Source organism: Podarcis gaigeae, assembly GCF_964106915.1.
Source record: "Podarcis gaigeae genome assembly, chromosome: 7".
Taxonomy (NCBI): Eukaryota; Metazoa; Chordata; class Lepidosauria; order Squamata; family Lacertidae; genus Podarcis; species Podarcis gaigeae.
Window position 1 is genome coordinate 77,940,686 of NC_139683.1, and position 19,574 is coordinate 77,960,259.

General features: G+C 42.9%; 1 long non-coding RNA gene across 1 annotated transcript; it reads right to left on the reverse strand.

Annotated features, from left to right (window-relative positions):
• Nucleotides 1-3,414: 3,414 nt before the first annotated feature.
• LOC310848455 lies at nt 3,415-18,261 on the reverse strand. Its single transcript, XR_014566414.1, has 3 exons — nt 17,103-18,261; nt 11,734-11,881; nt 3,415-3,579 (listed from the first exon to the last, which is right to left on the reverse strand). It is a non-coding gene; the product is annotated as an uncharacterized lncRNA (long non-coding RNA).
• Between the last annotated feature and the right edge of the window lie 1,313 nt (nt 18,262-19,574).

The following is a 19,574-nucleotide window of genomic DNA, read 5'->3' on the forward strand; positions in this document are numbered from 1 at the left end:
GATATATATCTTGCAGTTTCATAATCAATCAATATGATTGACTCCTTTGAGAGTGGTTATTACAGCTGCATCTCTGCATCAAAAGTGATTGAATGATCCAATCATACCCAATTATACATTTAAGCCAATTTCATGGCAAGATCATTTACACACTGTAAGAGGCTACAGGGAAGGGCAGCCAACTAGGGTTGCCATATTTTGAAGAGCAAAAAAGAGGACACATTTGCCAGCTTCTACTTTTAACTATGGGTCACTATGACAACTCTACCCATGAAAAAGAGGACATGCCCTGGAAAAAGAGGACATATGGCAACTCTAGGCTCACAGGAACCTTTCATTATTTCATTTATTTATTCCTTGCTGCAGTGCATACAGTTTGGGAATTTTGGAGTTAAAAAACCCCTTATGCCCCCCACACCGGCAATTTCGGAGCAGTCTCATTACTGCCTTAGTAATATGCCTTCTTCTGTTGTCCTTTCATTACCTGAGTCCTAGTGAACCAATGAAAATCTAACCGTTACAAATACTGGGGGAAGGGGAGGGAATCCTTAGTCTTTCAATTACAATTGTACTAAAAATAGCATCCTAGTTCCAGGCAAATCAAAGTTCTTTGTTTTCCTTTCCAGTGTGCACTTCATGATAATCATGCTACTTGTTATAAACAGTAAACTGAGCCAGCTAGTCAATTAGCCGAGCACTCTATTAATCTTTTCATAGAAAGAAACATTAAATTCAATTAAAATCCTTCCACTTAAAAATGGTAATGAGCACCCTGATCCACAGATACTTTGTTTAAGAAGGGGGATCTGGATTTAAGCCAATTTCATTCCCTTGAAGTTTAGGTATCTGAGGGTTCATGTGACATAACTTGATACAATCCAAGTTATGCTAGTTAGTCCATTGCATATTTATGGAAAATAATCAATTAACATATTTATGCAAAATAATCTATTATTAATCATCTATTTTGGTATCATAAGTCAATGCGAAAGCAGGGTCATTACAAAAATAAATTCATTTCTATTCTTATATGATGGCATTGTGTATTCCAGTAGCTAATAAATAGCATCAGTTTAGTAGATCAAACAGATTCATATCTTGGATCAATTAAATCACTTATTTTCTTTCTGTTTCCATTGATGCCATTTGCTGCTTTCTTGTGACAGGAGGAATTAGGGGTTTTTAGTCACAGGTCCAAACTGTATTTAAAACCAGTAATAAATTTATTATAACAGGTTTAAGAAAGAAAGACTGCTGTATTCTGTTAAATAAAGCTGCCATTATAGGGTTCAAAGGCAAGTTATAACCCACTGAGATGCAGCCCCTAAAACCTGAGTCTTTGTGCCATTTGATATCTGTGCTGCAGGTGGACAAAATCTGAACAGGGTACAGAGCACTTCCAGAAATGAATAGGGCTGTGGAAAACATTGTTTTTGGTCTTGCCAAACACCAATGAAATAGGAACTTGCATTGCAAGTTGGATCATCTTAAAAGATGGTCCAGGTTGCAGGCAGGCCCTCAACACAGCTCCACACTCCAGCCCAGCGTGGGTAGAATGAGGCTTTCCATGCCGTGGTGGCAACACGATCACCCCAGGCCTCCTTGGCCAATCACTTTGAGTGGGGTGATCGTGGGGGTTTATATAAGCGGCAGCGCGTTGTGTGCTGTGCATCTGCTTCGCACTGCCGAACACCCGCCCACCTGCCCTTTTATTTTAGGTGCCCTCTGGCCTTGCTTTGGACTTTGGTTGGTCACCTGTCTTGGGACGGGGGACAGGTAGGAATTTTTCCATTTGGCAGATTGGCATGTGCTGGTCCCGGGGGCTAACCGACAGGTGAGGTCTGAGTCCAGTCCGAGGTCGAGGGTGCAGTATGGAGGCAGTCCATCAAAATAGAAGCTGGGTCCAAGGCAGGGAGTCGGGTGAGGTCAGGAGCTCCGGCAGAAAAGCAGGACAGGGTGCAGGCTTGGGACTTGGGGCTGGCTGGCTTTTATCTGCCCCGAGGCATAGGGCGGCCCCGGTCCACAGGTGACTCGCCTCTCCTGGCCTGGAGGCGAGCACTCCTCCTGTGGGAACTTAGTTCCCTCTACCTCTCTGCCCTGAGCCTCTGCAGTTCAGGAGAGGCTGGAGGGTTGCCAGACCCAGAGGCAACCTCAGCTTCCTCTGATGGGGCTGAGAGTGGAGCACCTGCAGGCAATGGGTCTTCCATCCCCTCAGGAGCCAGAGCAGACTCAGCTGGTGCCTGCACCTGAGGATCCAGCACAGGTGAGGACCCTTCAGGCTCATGCCCCAGCCCCGGTCCAGCTGGTTCTGGAGGCGGGGAATCCTGTGCAGGCTGGGATTCCTCAGGTTCAGCCTCTGAATCCGATTCCCAGGCCATCATAGGTATTGGCCACTGGGTTTTCGCCTACCTCTTAGCAATCGTCACAACTTTGTAAGGTTTGGCACTTAGACATTGTGGGGGAGGGGAGGTCATTGCCTGCCCTTCCATGTCCAAGGGTATTCTGTTAAAGGAATCTGGGGCCTGAATCCTGTCTGAAGTCTTGAGGGGCTAGGGCCATGCCTGGCCTCTGGGAACACCGAGGAGAGCTGCAGGTGGGTTTCCCCAATGTGGCAACCTCTTTTAGTGGTTTACCCTTTCATGACTCCCTGCAAGGTAGGCAGGAGTCAGATATAGTCTATTGCCAATGCCTAAGCCAATACCACTCACAATAAAGTTGTGGCCTAAATTTTGCCCATTAAGCCTAAACCAAAATTCTGTGTCAGTGTGAATTTATTTCTTATGGAGGACTGGCTTGGGGCCTTGGCACGCAATTCTCTTAGAGCAGGGTAGAGAACATGTGGCTCTTCAGAAGTTATTAGACCCCTCCTACCATAAACACCAGGATGTGGGTGGTGCTGTGGGTTAAACCACAGAGCCTAGCACTTGCCAATCAAAAGGTTGGCGGTTCGAATCCCCGCGACCAAGTGAGCTCCCATTGTTCAGTCCCTGCTCCTGCCAACCTAGCAGTTCAAAAGCACGTCAAAGTGTAAGTAGATAAATAGGCACCGCTCCGCCGGGAAGGTAAACAGCATTTCCGTGCGCTGCTCTGGTTTGCCAGAAGCGGCTTAGTCATGCTGGCCACATGACCCGGAAGCTGTATGCCGGCTCCCTCGGCCAATAAAGCGAGATGAGCACTGCAACCCCAGAGTCAGTCACGACTGGACCTAATGGTCAGGGGTCCCTTTACCTTTACCTTACCATAAATACCAGCTAATGGTCAGGGATTATGGTAGTTCATCATCATTAGAGGGTCACACTCCTGTCTTACAGACCCTACTGGAAGAAAATATTGTGTCTGTTCTATTTAATATTTTCAAAAATCAGCAGTTAGGAAAACCTTTGGGGTCATATTTTAAGAACAGCTTTTATGGAATTGTATTTTATGAACAGCTTTTATGAACAATTTCCTTGAGTCATCTGAAGCAAAATGTTCTGCAGCCAACCTCCCACTACCCAATGGTGCTGTGATGTCATCATGTCCACTGGATGATCTTTGACCCATATGACTAATCCAGGAAGAGAGAAGAAACAAGCTGACCTGAAAGAGAGAGAAAAAGAAATTGTGCAAAATTCACACAATCTTAGTTATAGGGGACAGTGTATCACCCCATTGAAATTGCTAGTTTCTGCCCAGCGTTTAAACTGAAGAATACTTAGCACAGTTTTGATATGCAAATTATGTAGATACTTCTACTCTTAAATGGGTCATACTTCACTTGGATCAAGACAAAATACACTCTGATTTCTATAATTGGCATTATCTTCAGTTTGGGAACAAGCTATAAGGGTTTACCATTACAGTGGTACCTTGGGTTACAGATGCTTCATGTTACAGACGCTTTAGGTTACAGACTCCGCTAACCCAGAAATAGTACCTCGGGTTAAGAACTTTGCTTCAGGATGAGAATAGAAATCATGCGGCAGCGGGAGGCCCCATTAGCTAAAGCAGAACCTCAGGTTAAGAACAGTTTCAGGTTAAGAACAGACCTCCAGAACGAATTAAGTTCTTAACCCGAGGTACTACTGTATAGTAAACTGGGTGTTATTAATATCTTTAAATAGCTCATGCGAATCTTGATAAAATGCTAACTCAAAGTTCAGAACTAAGGTTATTTCATATAAAACAGAAAATATCAGTGCTTGTGGATAAGACTAATGATTCAGAATCTATACATCTAATGGAAGACATCCAAACCAGATTACTAACTCCTATATGCCTAGTTTTATGGTTATATGACTGAACCACTTCAGCCTGCATTTGGTGACTCAGATTCAAATATGTCATCTCCCACCTGCAGACTCAAATGGAGCAAGCCAAATGCTAGATTAACAGTGAGAACTAATCCATGGGGACAAGGATGAAGTGATCGTGACTTGAAAAAGCAAGGACTTTTAAAATAATAAATTTGAATATAACTTAACTACACTACACTTTCATACGTCATTAGGCTAATACTCTGCTTAAATATGGTTATCCATCATTTCCTGATTAAAGCTTTTGTGCTCAGTAACATATGCTTATGTGAAGCCAATACGTCCCCCCATTATTTATGCCATCGATTTTTTGAAAAATATATAGAGAGAGAGATTCATTTGAGAAATTACTGTGCTTGCTGCAATCCTAATCCCAAATGGTGAGACTCCAATTACATATAATAGTTCAGGATAGCTGCTTGGTTAAACCACCATTTAAAAAAGATGGCACAACCTGCCTTGTTGATGCCACCCCTAAGTCACACATGAGTTTCTTGGATCATTTTCTTTTACTTTTCTATATGGTCTGTCTTTCCAGGCAGCTATCACAAAGTTCCTCCCGGCACCAGTACTTGGCCCCTTTGAAACAGAACATAATACACCCTTTTTCTTTATTCATTTTTAACCATCAAAATTGTGGCTCGGTAGCTTCAATTTGCCCCATACCCAGGATAAAGACTCTGTACATGGCTATGGTAAAATGACATATTTATGAAAATATAACAAAGACAACATGTGCCAAGCCAAACAAAATCTTGTGCCTCCTTCATCCAAGTTATTGTGAAGGGAGGCAAAACCATTTTCTCATAAAGGAAGCCCTAGGTGTTTGTCCTGACAGGCTCCAAGATCATCGCACCAAGCATCCCCTTCCTCAGCTGGTCAACAATAGGGGTTGGTTAGTGGAGTAAGGTCTACCCAACATGCCTCAGACTGTTGGTCATTATCTAAACTTCTTCAGCTCAGCTTCATCTCAGAACACAATTGCCATGGGTACCACGCTGTTCTGGAACCAATCTGTTGAGCAGATAGGGACATTATAGGTAGAGCTAAAGGATCCTGGACAGTTAAGTCCAGTCAAATTTGACTATGGGGTGTGGTGCTCATCTCTGCTTTCAGTCCAAGGGATCCAGCGTTTGTCTGCCGACAGCTTTTATGGGTCATGGGGCCAGCATGACAAAACCACTTCCAGTGCAACGGGACACTGTGATGAGTGCCAGAGTGCATGGAAACACCGTTTACCTATTTATCTACTTGCGTTGGTATGCTTTCAAACTGCTAGGTTGGCAGTAGCTGGGACAGAGCAACGGGAGCTCACCCCATCGCAGGGATTTGAACCGCCAACTTTCTGATCAAAAAGGCCAAGAGACTCAGCGGTTTAGACCACAGCGCTACCCTATAGGAACATAATAACCACTGGAAGATAGGACCAAACCGCTGACATGAATGTGGGTCTCACTTCCCCCAGTGCAGGCTGCCTACCATCCAAGGAAATTTCAGTGACCGCTCTGTACCACAGACTATATTGAAATGGTTTGGATAAGGAGTACTATCTCATAGGGCCTGGAGTTGAGTCTCCATGATAAAATGATTTGGAGGAGCCTTGTTCTACATTATGCTGTTTATTGTGATTAGATCACAGGGAGCATGGTGTAGAGCCTTTTCCATTATAGTAGCCAGTGTCATCCTGGTATCTGATAAGCACTTCTTCATACATTTGACAGGTGCTACACAGCAGCACTTTCCACAAAGAAAATTTATAACATGTTAAGCAGACCCACAAAGTGTGTGATGATTCTGTTTAAGAATAATTTTTTATTAACCGACCAATCACATCAAATCAAACCAAATTACATAAATTCCAAATTACACAGCCGAATTTTAAATTTTTGTTGGGGGTACCCATATTTCAAGTTCCGAAGGGATCCAATCAACTTCTTGCTTCTTACTGCTGTTTTAATGTCCACAAATCTAACCTTATGATGTTCACAGTACTATCCAGTCCTTTCTTATTATTTTTCCACATCTCTTGTTGTTATTTTCATATATTTTTCCTTTCTCTTTGTGACCTCTGATAGTCTCCGCAAGCTGGTTAGAACAGTTTGTAATCCTGCGTGGATATTATTTTTTTTATCCAGTAATCATATCCAGACGTTTTCCATATAACATCACTTCCATACATCAAAACAATCTTAGCGTCATTAATCTTCACCAATCTGCCTCCTTTCTCAAAACCTCTGAGGAGATTCACTAGGAATGCAGTCTGAAAACAAATCCGTTCTTCTTCCCGGCTATAAATCCTTTGACAAGATGGTGACTCCGAATTAATTGCTGCGCCATTCCCAAAAGCTCTTATTGCTTCTCGGTCTCCATAAAGCATACTTTTGGTTAAAGTTTATCTCCACACAGACCTTAATCATCCTTCTTGGGTCAGTTCAACCGACGGTTCTAAGGAGGAGGGGTTCTTGTAAATCACATAGAAGGAAAGTAAAAAAGGTTCCCCCCCCCATTCAGCCCCGTTGTCAACATACCCCGTAAAATATTCCTGTTTCTCCAGCCCGTCGTCTTCTTTCGCAGAGGTCACTTAAATTAGCAGACTTCACCTCCCCTTCTTCACTTGAAATATGTGCATTTGCTTCTTTTGTAATTAATTATTCCAAATTGCTGCAACTAGTGCGCGATCAGAGAGAGTGTCCAGGAGAGCCGAGGTCCACATGGGGGCATTCTGCCTAGGGCCCTTACCCCCTTCTTTTGAATTAGGGGGTGATTTATGGGCACAGCAGGCAAGGGGAGTGTTCCCCATTTCCTTGGGGCAACAAGGGAGGCTGCCTACTCCCATAACAGCCTCTTAATTACCCCGTGTGGGTCGGAGAGATGGTATTGTCGGCCATCTTCCAATGCGCCCCCTAGTGGCCCCCCGTGTGTGATGATTCTGAGCTGGCAGTCCTACCGCTCAAGCAGAACACCCATTCAGCTCCTGGTTGCAACAGGAGTTGGCTAGGTCTTCATGAGATGGATGTGAATAATGCCGTGTTTATGATGTCTTGGCTATGTTCTGCTCCCTTGGCAGCAGCAGCAGCAGCTAGGAAGTTTCAAAAGAAGAAATTGAATAGATTTTTTAAAGGCTGTTTGATTAGCTTTGATTGACTTTCATCGTGCATTCTCCCTATTCTTCTCCTGATCAACTGACTATTAAATCTAAAGAGACAAGCAGGGAAAACATATCAGATCCTAGATCCATTATATTTGTTGAGGTCATTAGAGAGATGAGCATATTAAACAGACCAATAACTCTTAGGTCCATCCATTTCCGTTCAGCTATTTTAATTTGCCAGCATATCTTGGCATGGGAGGCTGAGGGTTTTGGATTCTAGCATTGATTCCCATTTAGATATCTAAAGTCACTATGGAGAGTCAATGCATTCTACAGTGCAAGGATGGGCAACCTCCAATGTATTAGCTGAATTAAGTCCACCAGGCCGCTCCAAATGGCAGCATGTTTACTCATGGGGCCCTGCATTTTGAACATATTATGGCAGGTGTTTTCGCTGGCTGCCAGTTTGTTTTCAGGCCCAATGCAAAGTGTTGTCTTTAACCTATAAAACATTATAAGATTTGGACCCCAGTACGCAGGGGGTACTGTGGGTTAAACCATAGAGCCTAGGACTTGCCAATCAGAAGGTTGGCGGTTCAATTCCCTGTGACAGGGTGAGCTCCTGTTGCTCGGTCCCTGCTCCTGCCAACCTAGCAGTTCGAAAGCACATCAAAGTGCAAGTAGATAAATAGCTACCGCTCCAGCGGGAAGGTAAACGGTGTTTCCGTGCGCTGCTCTGGTTCACCAGAAGCAGCTTAGTCATGCTGGCCACATGACCCAGAAGCTGTAGCCTGGTTCCCTCGGCCAATAAAGCGAGATGAGCACCGCAACCCCAGAGTCGGTCATAACTGGACCTAATGGTCAGGGGTCCCTTTACCTTACCTGAATGAAAATCAATTGTTGTTTTTATTATTATTATTATTATTATTATTATTATTATTATTATTATTATTATGCTTAAATTCCACCATTTGTATTTTATGACCCCAGGGCAGGTTACTCTTTAAATTTATTAAACAATCCATAAAATACATAATTCATTGTAAGTATTACTTGACTACTCAGGCCTTAAGATCATCTACAGAGCCCTTCTCACAGTGCCTCCTCTGTCACAAATGTGAAATGTGTCAACAAGAAAAAGGGGTGACTCCCTGCCTATGCAACACTCTCCCCCAGGGAAATTTACTTGATATCTTCTGTACAATCCCTTCAGTGTTATGCAGAGACAGCCCCCACCCCCCATACAAGAATGTGTGTGTGTGTGTGTGTGTGTGTGTGTGTGTGTGTTAGTAATTTTCAGTTTTCACAGGGGATTTTAGGGTTTACAGCTAACATCTCCCTCTCAATGACAGTTTTATCGTGGTTGCTATTGTTGTTTCTAGTACTGGGAAGCATCCCCCCCCCATCTATTGTTTTGTGTAATGGATGGGTGGGTCATTGATGTTTTTATATAAGATGTAATTGTATTTGTGTATTTTAAATCATATTTCTTATTTGTATGTCGCCTAGAGGCTTCTGTGTAGGCGATGCACAAATCGAATAAATCATCATTATCCTGCTAAGAACAACTGTGCTTGCAGTTCTCCAGTTTCATGGAGAACCAGCTCTCAGATAAGGCAGATGTGTACAAAAGCTACTTCACACAAGTAGCCCTAGAGGATGATGATAGATAGATAGATGATAGATAGATAGATAGATAGATAGATAGATAGATAGATAGATGATAGATAAATAGATATAGATATAGATAGATGATAGATAGATGAGAGAGAGAGAGAGAGAGAGAGAGAGAGATGATAGATAGATAGATAGATGATTGATAGATAGATGATAGATAGATAGATAGAGAGAGAGAGATATAGATAGATGATAGATAGATAGATAGATAGATAGATAGATAGATAGATAGATAAATAGATAGATAGAGATAGATGATAGAAAGATAGATGATATATATATATATAGAGAGAGAGAGAGAGAGAGAGATGATAGATAGATAGATGATAGATAGATAGATAGATAGATAGATAGATAGATAGATAGATAGATATAGATATAGATAGATAGATAGATAGATAGATAGATAGATAGATAGATGATAGATAGATAGATGATAGATAGATAGATAGATAGATAGATAGATAGATAGATAGATAGATGATAGATAGATATAGATAGATAGAAAGTATATGATACTTTATTCACAATATATGAAAAACAAGTGAATTGCACACTCCTTAGAATTATTCCATCTAGAATGTTCTTAAAACTGTCAGATATGCTCACAACATTCATTTGAAATCCCAACTGTGTGATAAAGAAAGGCGGAAGTGGAAACATTTAACTAAGCAGTTCCAAATCTATTTTGTGTGTGTGTGTGTGTGTGTGTGTGTGTGCAAAAGCCACAGCCAATACGGCTTGTATATTGCCCTCTGCTTCTCCTCCCTAAATTAGTCACACGGGGGCTCTCACCCAATCAAGGGTCATAAACTGTTCAGCCTATCAGATGACATCAATTTGGCCAAGTGACAGTAAAGGAGGATCCAAAGAAACAGGCAAACCCATTGAAACAAAAAGCCAGTCTTCAGAATTGCCAAAAGTGTTTGCTAAAGAATAGTTTCAGCTACGCTAAATAATATGAATGAATGAATGAGCCCCCAGTCTTTCTAGAAGCCCTTTAAAAATTCCACAATGCTCTACTAAGTTAAATGCTAAGCATGTTAGAAAGATATGTTTGTTGGAGGGGTTGGAAAAACGGTTCCTCCACACATCTCTTGCCAAACTCAGGGCAAGCAAAGATCATTCCTCCATGAGTGAGAGATTGTGGTTCACTGGCTCCATTTGTCATCCTACTTTATCCCAGTCTTTAATTAATTCATTAGGCTTCAGCATATCCCAAGATAGGACAAGTGCTGGATGAGCCACAGCTTGAAGAGCATCTGAGAACGATATCTCAATAGAACAGCATTCCCTTGTGACGCATTTAAAGTGGTTGTCTAGGCAGCTGGGCTGTCCATGTAGCAATGTTATATCCGGCATTGCAAAAATATTTATAACATGTTGAGTCATTAAGGGCTGGGCTGCACGAATTAATTTATATGATATGTCATAGCATTATGTAACTGTTTGACAATGGACCTACGCCTTCCTCCTCGAAATTGCTGAGCATCATTATCACTGATTATTTGACCAATGGTGCACATGTACTGTACTTAACTGGATGAGAATGGATATACAGTGGTACCTTGGGTTAAGAACTTAATTCGTTCCGGAGGTCCGTTCTTAACCTGAAACTGTTCTTAACCTGAGGTACCACTTTAGCTAATGGGGCCTCCTGCTGCCGCCGCCGTGCAATTTCTGTTCTCATCCTGAAGCAAAGTTCTTAATCCGAGGTACTACTTCTGGGTTAGCGGAGTCTGTAACCTGAAGCGTCTTTAACCTGCAGCATCTGTAACCCAAGGTACCACTGTATCTTGTCTTTGGGTTTCAGTATATGGAGAATACAAACTCACTGATCATCACTGGAGCCTGTGTGGTGTAGTGGTTAAGAGCAGTGGATTTGTAATCTGCTGAACTGGGTTCGATTCCCTGCTCCTCCACATGCAGCTGCTGGGTGACCTTGGGCTAGTCACACTTCTCTGAAGTCTCTCAGCCCAACTCACCTCACAGTGGAGGAGGAAGGGAAAGGAGAATGTTAGCCGCTTTGAGACTCCTTCGGGTAGTGATAAAGTGGGATATCAAATCCAAACTCTTCTTCTTCTTCATTTTGGATGGGATTGTTAGGGACGACTTTGGGAGCAAGCACCTGGAGTAGTAAAGTTAGGGTTTCAATTTCTGAAATATAAACCCGAGCTATTATTGGCAGTATTATTAGTCTGACAACCTGAAGAAGGAGAATCTGGTCAGCTATTACATTTTTAATTCTAGGTATTTTAAGCAGCCATTGAGGGATTAAAAAAAAAGGAAGCTGGCTTTTATGGCAGAACAATTATTTTCAGGAATATGCCTGAATGTCAGCTAATAACACTGCCGGTAAAAACTCAGGTCTAGACAGTGCTCCGTCAAGCACTTGCAGTTTACTCTTCCATCTTCAGAAACCCAAGAGCCAAAGTTAATTCTGTACACGTTGCTTTCCTAAACACTGGGAGATCATCTCGGCACGCCATTTTGCCTGTGGGAACCAGGCAATGGATTCTTGCCACTGAGCAAATTGTCACAACCGCATTATCTCCTGATAACACAAGGCAGCACAGCTTATGTCATTCAGACGGGCACCCGGAATATTCTATGTAAAGGCTTAAATTGAATAATTCCCCTCCAAGGTACAGCATTTCATCATGTTATTACCTTTGCTATTCACTCTTATCACGCAAGCATTTCCCTGCAGCTCTTCTTAAGATGCACCCATTCTAGGATAGCTTGAATCATTGCGTACAAGTGATGCAGTTTCCATTTAGTGTGTTCATTCATCCACCACAATTACTTCTAAGCAGTCCTAAGAATTATTCAACAAAAAATTGTGTTATTGAAAGTGAGAGAGACAGAGAAAGATTGGTCTGCCGGGAAGCTGTTAATGGAACACCCTTTCTCAACTACATCATTAGCTCGATTGGGAATGAATACCCATTTTCCAGGCAAAGTTCTCTCTTTTGTTTGAGAAAGAAAAGTGATTTACAACACAATTCTCTGCATGTCTACTCAGAAAGAAGTCAGATTGAATGCACTAGGTCTTGCTTCTGTGTAAATATGTTTAGCATTGCACTGTTAATTATTTAAAGCCACTTTGGCTGTCGGTTCTGCATTTTAACATTCCTACTTAAAGTTGGGAATTTTCACCAAACACATTCTGTTTATCTTAAGGCGGGTGTTCGTGTTAAAGCCACTTCCGAGCTGGAGAGGAGGTGTGGTTGCGGGCTTCACGCCCTCCCCACGTGCGCGGGAGCTGACTTACAGCCCCTGCGAGACTGGGGGAATCCTCAGATGCGTCATCTCCTTTGCCAGCCAATCAGCTGGCCTGGGAGGCATCGCCCGCGCTATTTAGTGCTGGCGCGGCCAAGGATTTCCCTCTTTCTTCGCTCCAGCTGCCCCGGTTTCCCACCCTTTAGGTTTGGCCCTCTGACATTGCTATGGACTTCAGCTGGTTGCCGTCAAGGGGCCTGGTAGGATTTTTTTCCACTTGGCAGATTGGCACCAGCCATTTGGTTTTTCGCCTACCTCTTAGCAAATCGTCACAACTTCCTCGGCATTGGCGGTTAGGCATTGGTGAGGGTATTGTTATGCAGGGGGAGAGGAAGCGGCATCACCTTCCCCCATAATGAAGGGTAGTACTATGCAACTTAAAATGTGTATCCCTTAGCCATTTTGCATTTACTAACTAGACGGCTCTAGAAAAGCCTGATTTGATCAGCCTAATGAATAAGTAAACCCTATTTGGAAAGAATGGCAGATGAAAATGATGGATTTTTCGGAGCTAGCCAACCTAACCGGAAGAATCCGCGACCAGAAGGAGGAGGAATATCAGGAAGAATGGAATAAATTTAATGATTATTTAGTTAAATTTGTTAAGTTAAATTAACCGGAAATAGCTTGCAGATACTTAATAGGCTTAGGATTTTATTTATGTTAAGTGATGAATTAATATGTTTAATGATATAAGGTGAAGATTTAAGGATGTTAATGTTTAAGTTAAATTTCATAAAAATTGGTATTTGGAAAACCGTTAAAAGGACATGCAATGAAATTCAACCAAGGGAAAGCGAGGAAGTCACTTAACAAAGTTAATAACTGTAATTTTCAATAAGGGTATGATTTATGTTTGTTATGTTTGTCTTGTGTGTTTGTTTGTTTGTTTGTTTATAATATTGTGAAAACCAATAAAAAAGTAAACCCTATTTGAAAAATCAGTCTTCTGCAGCTCACCTTTTAGCAAGACTGCTGATGGTATCCTGCCAACCACTGCTGACATTCTCTTTAAACATTTCTTGCGTCAGGTTCCGAAGCAGTCGCAACTTATCCCATGTCAAGGGCAGTAAATGCATCATTTTAAATATGTCTGAAACCTCTGCTAAATAACCATATCAGCATGAAGCTGATAAAACGGTGGGGTTTCCTCCCCGTCTTCCAAGATGTAATGTGCCTAGATGACGTGTCAAGATGAAGTTCTCCATGCTGAAGCAGAGCTTGCCACAAGGTGACAACAGAGTTCATCAAGCTGCAAATGGATTCAGTCTCTTCCTTTCCGGAGTATCTTTAGCATTGAACACTGTAGGAAACATAGGGCTGCCATACGTCCGGATTTTCCAAGACATTACCGGGATTTCAAAGGTGTAATTGATGTCTGGGGGGAATTTCCAAAATGTGGTGCTTTGTCCTGGATCTTAGGCAAGTCAATAAAAAAAATCATGTTTCGATTTCTTTGGGTTTTCCGGGGGGGAAAAAACTTCTGGAGTGTCCTGACTTTTACTTTTTGAAACATGGCAACCCTAGGAAATGTATTTTGCAAATCTGTCTTTTGCATTTCTCAGGTCCTAAAATGTGATGGGTGGATAGTCACGACTATAGTGAGAGGGTCACTTCCCCTCCAGCCTGAGAACTGATTTATTCTTCTTTCTTAGCGAAAAGTTGTTGCGATGGTGGTAAGCTGAAAATGCCTAGTCTGGTCACTTTAACAACAGCAGCACACACCATGGCCCTGATTCAGGCACCGTAATGTGCAGCAAGGCATTCATAGCAGAGGTGGCAACTTGAGCAGAAGATGGGGGGGGGGCAATGACACATGCATGATGGGATTCTGGGAGGAGCCAAGGGGTGGAGCCAAAGGTGACAGGAGCATGGCTACAATGGCTGCTGGCTCCTCCTTTCTGGCGCTTAGCCTCCTCCTCTTCTTCTTACCACAGCCTGGGGCTGCTTCCCCCTTACTTTCCCTCAGGATAAAGAGGAGCCAACAGCTACTGAAGCCACACCACATGCAGCTCCCCACACAGCCTCGTCTGCCCCCCTGATTGTTCTCAATATTGGGGGGTGGTCATCCAAATATTTTATTGGGACATGGGCCCATTCAGTTGGTGTCTATGAATCATAACCCAGGACAACTTTTTGAGAAGAAGGAGGGACAGTCAGACTCTCTTGGGAGGTGGCAAGCTCTCCTCCATTGAAGGTGTTTAAGCCCTAGCCAGCATAGCCTATGGGTTCCTCTTCTTTTGTGATCGCTCATAGCCGAGTGAGGTTATCTTCCATGAACACAGTTTTAACAGTGAGTCCGTAAGTGACTGTGGAGGCCAATTCTGGATCCACACATCCTTCCACAGTGGGGACAAAGGTTTCCGGGCGGGGGTTGATCACGGTGTGGATTTGCCAAGCATGCCTTCCTCATAGCACGTTTCTCCCTTGCATCCTGAGTTCGAGTTCGAGTCCATGGCACCTTTGGTAAAGGCTGTTCTCCAATTGGAGTGCTCGCAGGCCAGTGTTTCCCAGTTGTTGGTGTTTATACTACATTTCTTTAGATTTGCCCTGAGAGTCTTTAAACTTCTTTTGTTGACCATCAGCAATACACTTTCCAGTTTCAAGTTTGGAATAGAATAGTTGCTTTGGAAGACGATAATCAGGCATCCACACCACATGACCAACGAAGTTCATGTTGAAGAATCATTGCATCCCTATGGGTAGGGATGACTGGAATTGTAGTCTAAACGATCTGTAGGGCATGAGGTTGAGGAAGGCTTACTTTGCAGATCCAACACTGGGCTGGGTGGCTTCCAAAGTCTCCTCCATGATTCTATAGCTTGGGTCATGTGTAATTTCAGCCTTGCAGTTGGAGGTGTGAATTGACTCAGTTGAAAAGTTTGGGGTGATTTCAGGTGCTGTGACTGTTCCAACTGTGACAGACCAGCCATACTTACGACATTTTTTGATATTAGAATCAATATATGATGACCATGCATGTGTGAACCAGCAATTAAGAATTAATTGTTGAAGAAACATTCCTATTCTTTACATGTTGCTCATTATGTGTATAGCAAATGTGTGTAGCAAAAACTGAATTCAGGTGCAACTTTCTAATTGCTTTTTACCCACCAAAAAGCTTTGCAGCACCGAAGAATAATATCTGCCAAATGGTGCCTTGTTTTTCTTTTAACTTTCCCAGCATTACCCTCAGGGATGAAAAATAAATACATTTCAAACAAAATCCTGGAACAAGAAGTCCCATGAAAATCCTAAGAATTACAAGCCACGGTTATGAAAATTATTGTGTATTTTTCAATAAACCCCAAGTATGTAAAGGGCATATTTCAAATACCACAGCTAAAGTACATAAAGCTATACAGGTTAGACCTTCAGCTGCTATAATTCATCATAGCTTTATTGACTTCTGTGGCCAAGCGGCTGAATATATCTTTTGTAACAGTATATAATTTGCTTCTTAAAACTTCTTCAGTCCCATTTGCTTCCTATTGAATTAGTTATATGCTTTGGTTTCGGAAATGCACGTTGCAGCTAAGGTGAACTATTGAGGCCATTTCACGAGGCTGCATAGCTCTTTGCAAATACAATAGCCAAACACAGAGAGCATTTGAAAAGCTCGCTTTTGCAGGGGCAGATCATCAGTGCCTCCCTTCCAGAAGTCTGGATGACAGAGAGTCTTCTCAAAACTGGGCAAGGGCTGAGTGCTTTGCTTGCAGAAGGTCCCTAGCATCTCCCGGCAGGGCTGAAAATGTCCATCGTCCAAAACCCTGGAGAGACACTGCTAATTGGTGTCACAGAGCGTGCCAATCAGTAATCACACAGTCCACAGTTGAAGTTAACTCTTTATTAGCAAAAACTCAATCTCCACAGACTTGGCAGAGTTTTGGGCCTAAAATCAGGCTTCAGGAACTCAGCTTCCTTCCCACCCCCCTCCCTTTGGCAGTAGATAAACAGAACAAAGCGAAAGGAGTCTCTTATCATTTAGAAATTTTAATGATCACAGCAAGAGAACAAAGAAACCATTCCTAGGAATGAAGGTGCTCCCAATTAAGGATTTCACCCACTTCCTCCCTTGTCACCCACGTCACTTCTTTCAACTTGATCTTTCAACTTGATCATGCAACCACTGTGCTTTCTGTGCTGCCACCTTATCTGCTCTCTTCGATCTTGGGCTGAGCAGATGGACGCTTTCCAGCAAAAGTGAGTCTGCTAACTCTCTCTCTCCCAGTTCTTCTTCTTCTAGCTGTTCACCACCCAGTTCTTCCCAACTTCTGTCTTCTGAACTATGTCCCTCTGCAAACCACTGTTCCAAATCTATACAGTCCCACTGCTCCTGGGAAGATTCAGGATCCTGCTCAGGAGCAGGGGGAGGGGAAGTCTCCCACCATTCCTCCTCAGTGCAGCTCTTCTCAGCACGGTCCCTGACACCTATGGAGCACAGCAGCTCATTTCCGGTAGGTCTTCCTCCATTAAATCAGTTGCTTGGCCCTCATTCTCCTTGACCTCTCTGCTGCCTTTGATACACTAGATCTCCCTCTCTTCCCCTTCCGTCCATCTACCCTCTCTCCAACTTACATCCAAAATCTCTCTTATTCTGTCCTTAGATGCTTCTTTTCCTACCCCTCTAATTAGGAGCCTTTCTGAGAAGCTCTGTCTCTGCTTTGTCTCTTTCTACTGGACCAACTGACCAAGCAGAAGTTAAGGGTGGGGTGGGGTGGAGCTGTCTTCCTGACACTGGTGTCACTACAGCTTACCTGGATGGGGGTGGGGCAGGGTAGCAGCGAGTTTGGGGCTGTATGAATGCACAACTCGTAGGAACACCAGGTTGGCTCCATGGATTTCTTTCTATGTCCTGGATTCTTCAGTACCCAACATCCATCATGCACGCAAAGTTTATTCTTCATATCTAGCTGTTTATAAAAGGGGAAGGTAGCCTTATTTTTCTTTTCAAAAATTGTTTCATCCTCACCAGTCTTTCTTTGGACAGAAATCTAATAAAGTTTGTTTTAGAGAGAGAGAGAATGACTTTGTGGCTACTTTGACAGGTCGAGGTGCAGCTTAGCTTGTCAAAAGCAGACGTACCTAGACACACCGTGTCAACTTTTGAGCTGGTTTTAATGTATGTCCAGAAATTATGACACCTGAGTTATCAAAAGGAGACAGTTTCAGAATTACCTGGTCTATTACTCAGTTGTACTTGAAACAGCAGCAGGGGGAAAATTAGCTATGCATCGTCCACCTCTGTGATTTGCTTTCTCAGAACCAACACCTCCTCTTTGAAGTTTATTTTAAAAGAGCTTTAGGGTGACAACGGTTGGCAAATGGCTGTCTGATCTCATCATACCCAAAGTTAGGCGTAAGAGGATTGCAAATTCAGCTTTTACTGACATTGTGGACAACATTATTATTATTGGGAAGATCATTTTTGTCATTGAGAAAGTCATGGAAACATAAAGAGCATATTTGCAATTGTGAAGTGACACTTTCCATTTACACATCAGCCAACAAAAAATGCTGTTTTACAGGCACGAGAGGAGATTCTAAGTCTTAAGAAGCCTTATTCAGCAAGCACTTTGATAATAATTATGTCACAGCAGAGACCAATTTGACTGAGCTGGGCCCTCTGTCAGAGACCTGCTGCATACCCAATTGAGAATGTGGACCAACAGCCATTGTGGGAGGGCATGTTGCTCAGTTTCTCTCTTTTTCAGGTGGGCAGAATCCGTACAAAGCCATGCGAGTCTGTAAGGTGCATTAGTGTGAAGACATAATGTCAAGGCCTCTCCCTTCCAGGCAGGGCGCATCAGCGAAAGGTCACAACACCCAGCCTCTGCTTTTTAGGTAGGAAAATCATCATTAAGTTACAATCACCAGTTTCTTTCCTTCAGACAAAATGTGCCAGCACAAGTTCGCAAAAGCAGCCTCAACAGAAGGTCACAGTGACCTTGGAAGTCACAATGGCCGGTTTCTCTTCTAGCAGCAGGCGGCACCAGAATTGAATCACAATGGCCAGTTTCTCCTCTACAGGGAGGAGAGCATCAGAATGAGGTCACAATGGCTAGCCTCTCTCCTACAGCCAGGGAAGCATCAGAATGAGGTCACAATGGCTAGCCTCTCTCCTACAGGCTGGGGAGCATCAGAATGAGGTCACAATGACTAGCCTCTTTCCTACGGGCAGGGGAGCATCAGAATGAGGTCACAATGGCTAGCCTCCAACGGGCAGGGGAGCATCAGAATGAGGTCACAATGGCTAGCCTTTTTCCTACAGGCAGGGGAGCATCACAGTGCCCAGTCTCTCTCACACTGTCCTAGACAGTAGAAGTACTACTGGCACAGTGCTTCTTTCTCTTTCACTGAGGGGGGCAGGAGCAGATGGGCACCATCTCTTCTTGAGGTGGGTAGCTGCAGTATGTGGGCACAGCGGCTATCAGTGTACCTCTGACTGAAATGGCCAGCCGTGTGTGAGCAGAGAAGCAGGGTCCGAAGATAAGATGAACAGAGAGGTAAGAAACCCCAGCTATCACATGGTTTCGGATACTTACTACCCAAAGAGACAGAGATTATGGAGCCCAGGTAGCAGCTGATGGGCACAGGAGCTGTAGAATATGAGAGGGGGACCAAAAGAAGAGGGGGGTAATGTTCAAGAAGATCAGCTTTGTCCACTGTAAGAAGTGGGACCTTTTAAACATATTTTTCAATGAAGAAAATGTTTAAAAGCACCTTTCCAAAAAACAAAACAAAAAACAGAGTCCTTTTCATTCAGAATAATTCAGATGGAAATTCTCAGGTGTCAAAAAAGGTTATTTATGTATGCCACTATGGCAGCCCGTGTTTTGTTAGCCCCAAAATGGAAAACCCAACCAAAGAAGAATGGCAACTTAAACTGATGGAATATGCGGAGCTTGCGGATCTAATGTAGAGAATAAGAGAACAAGAAGAACATTCGTTTAAAGAAGGTTGGAAAATGTTTATTGAATACATGGGGGGGGGGTTGTGTACACTTAAAAACGTTGGCTGCATTGAGATAAATTCAAAAGTGTCAATAAGTTTTGATGGATGCAATAATGGAATACTGAATAGTTTAGTTTATATAAAATATGCAGGGATTTATGCTATATAAAATGAAGCATGGAAAGAAAAGAAGGGAAGCCATTGATGTTTTAAGGTTTCTTAAATGAATATAAAAAAGAAAAATTAATAAAAATTATAAAAAATAGTGGGTCCTA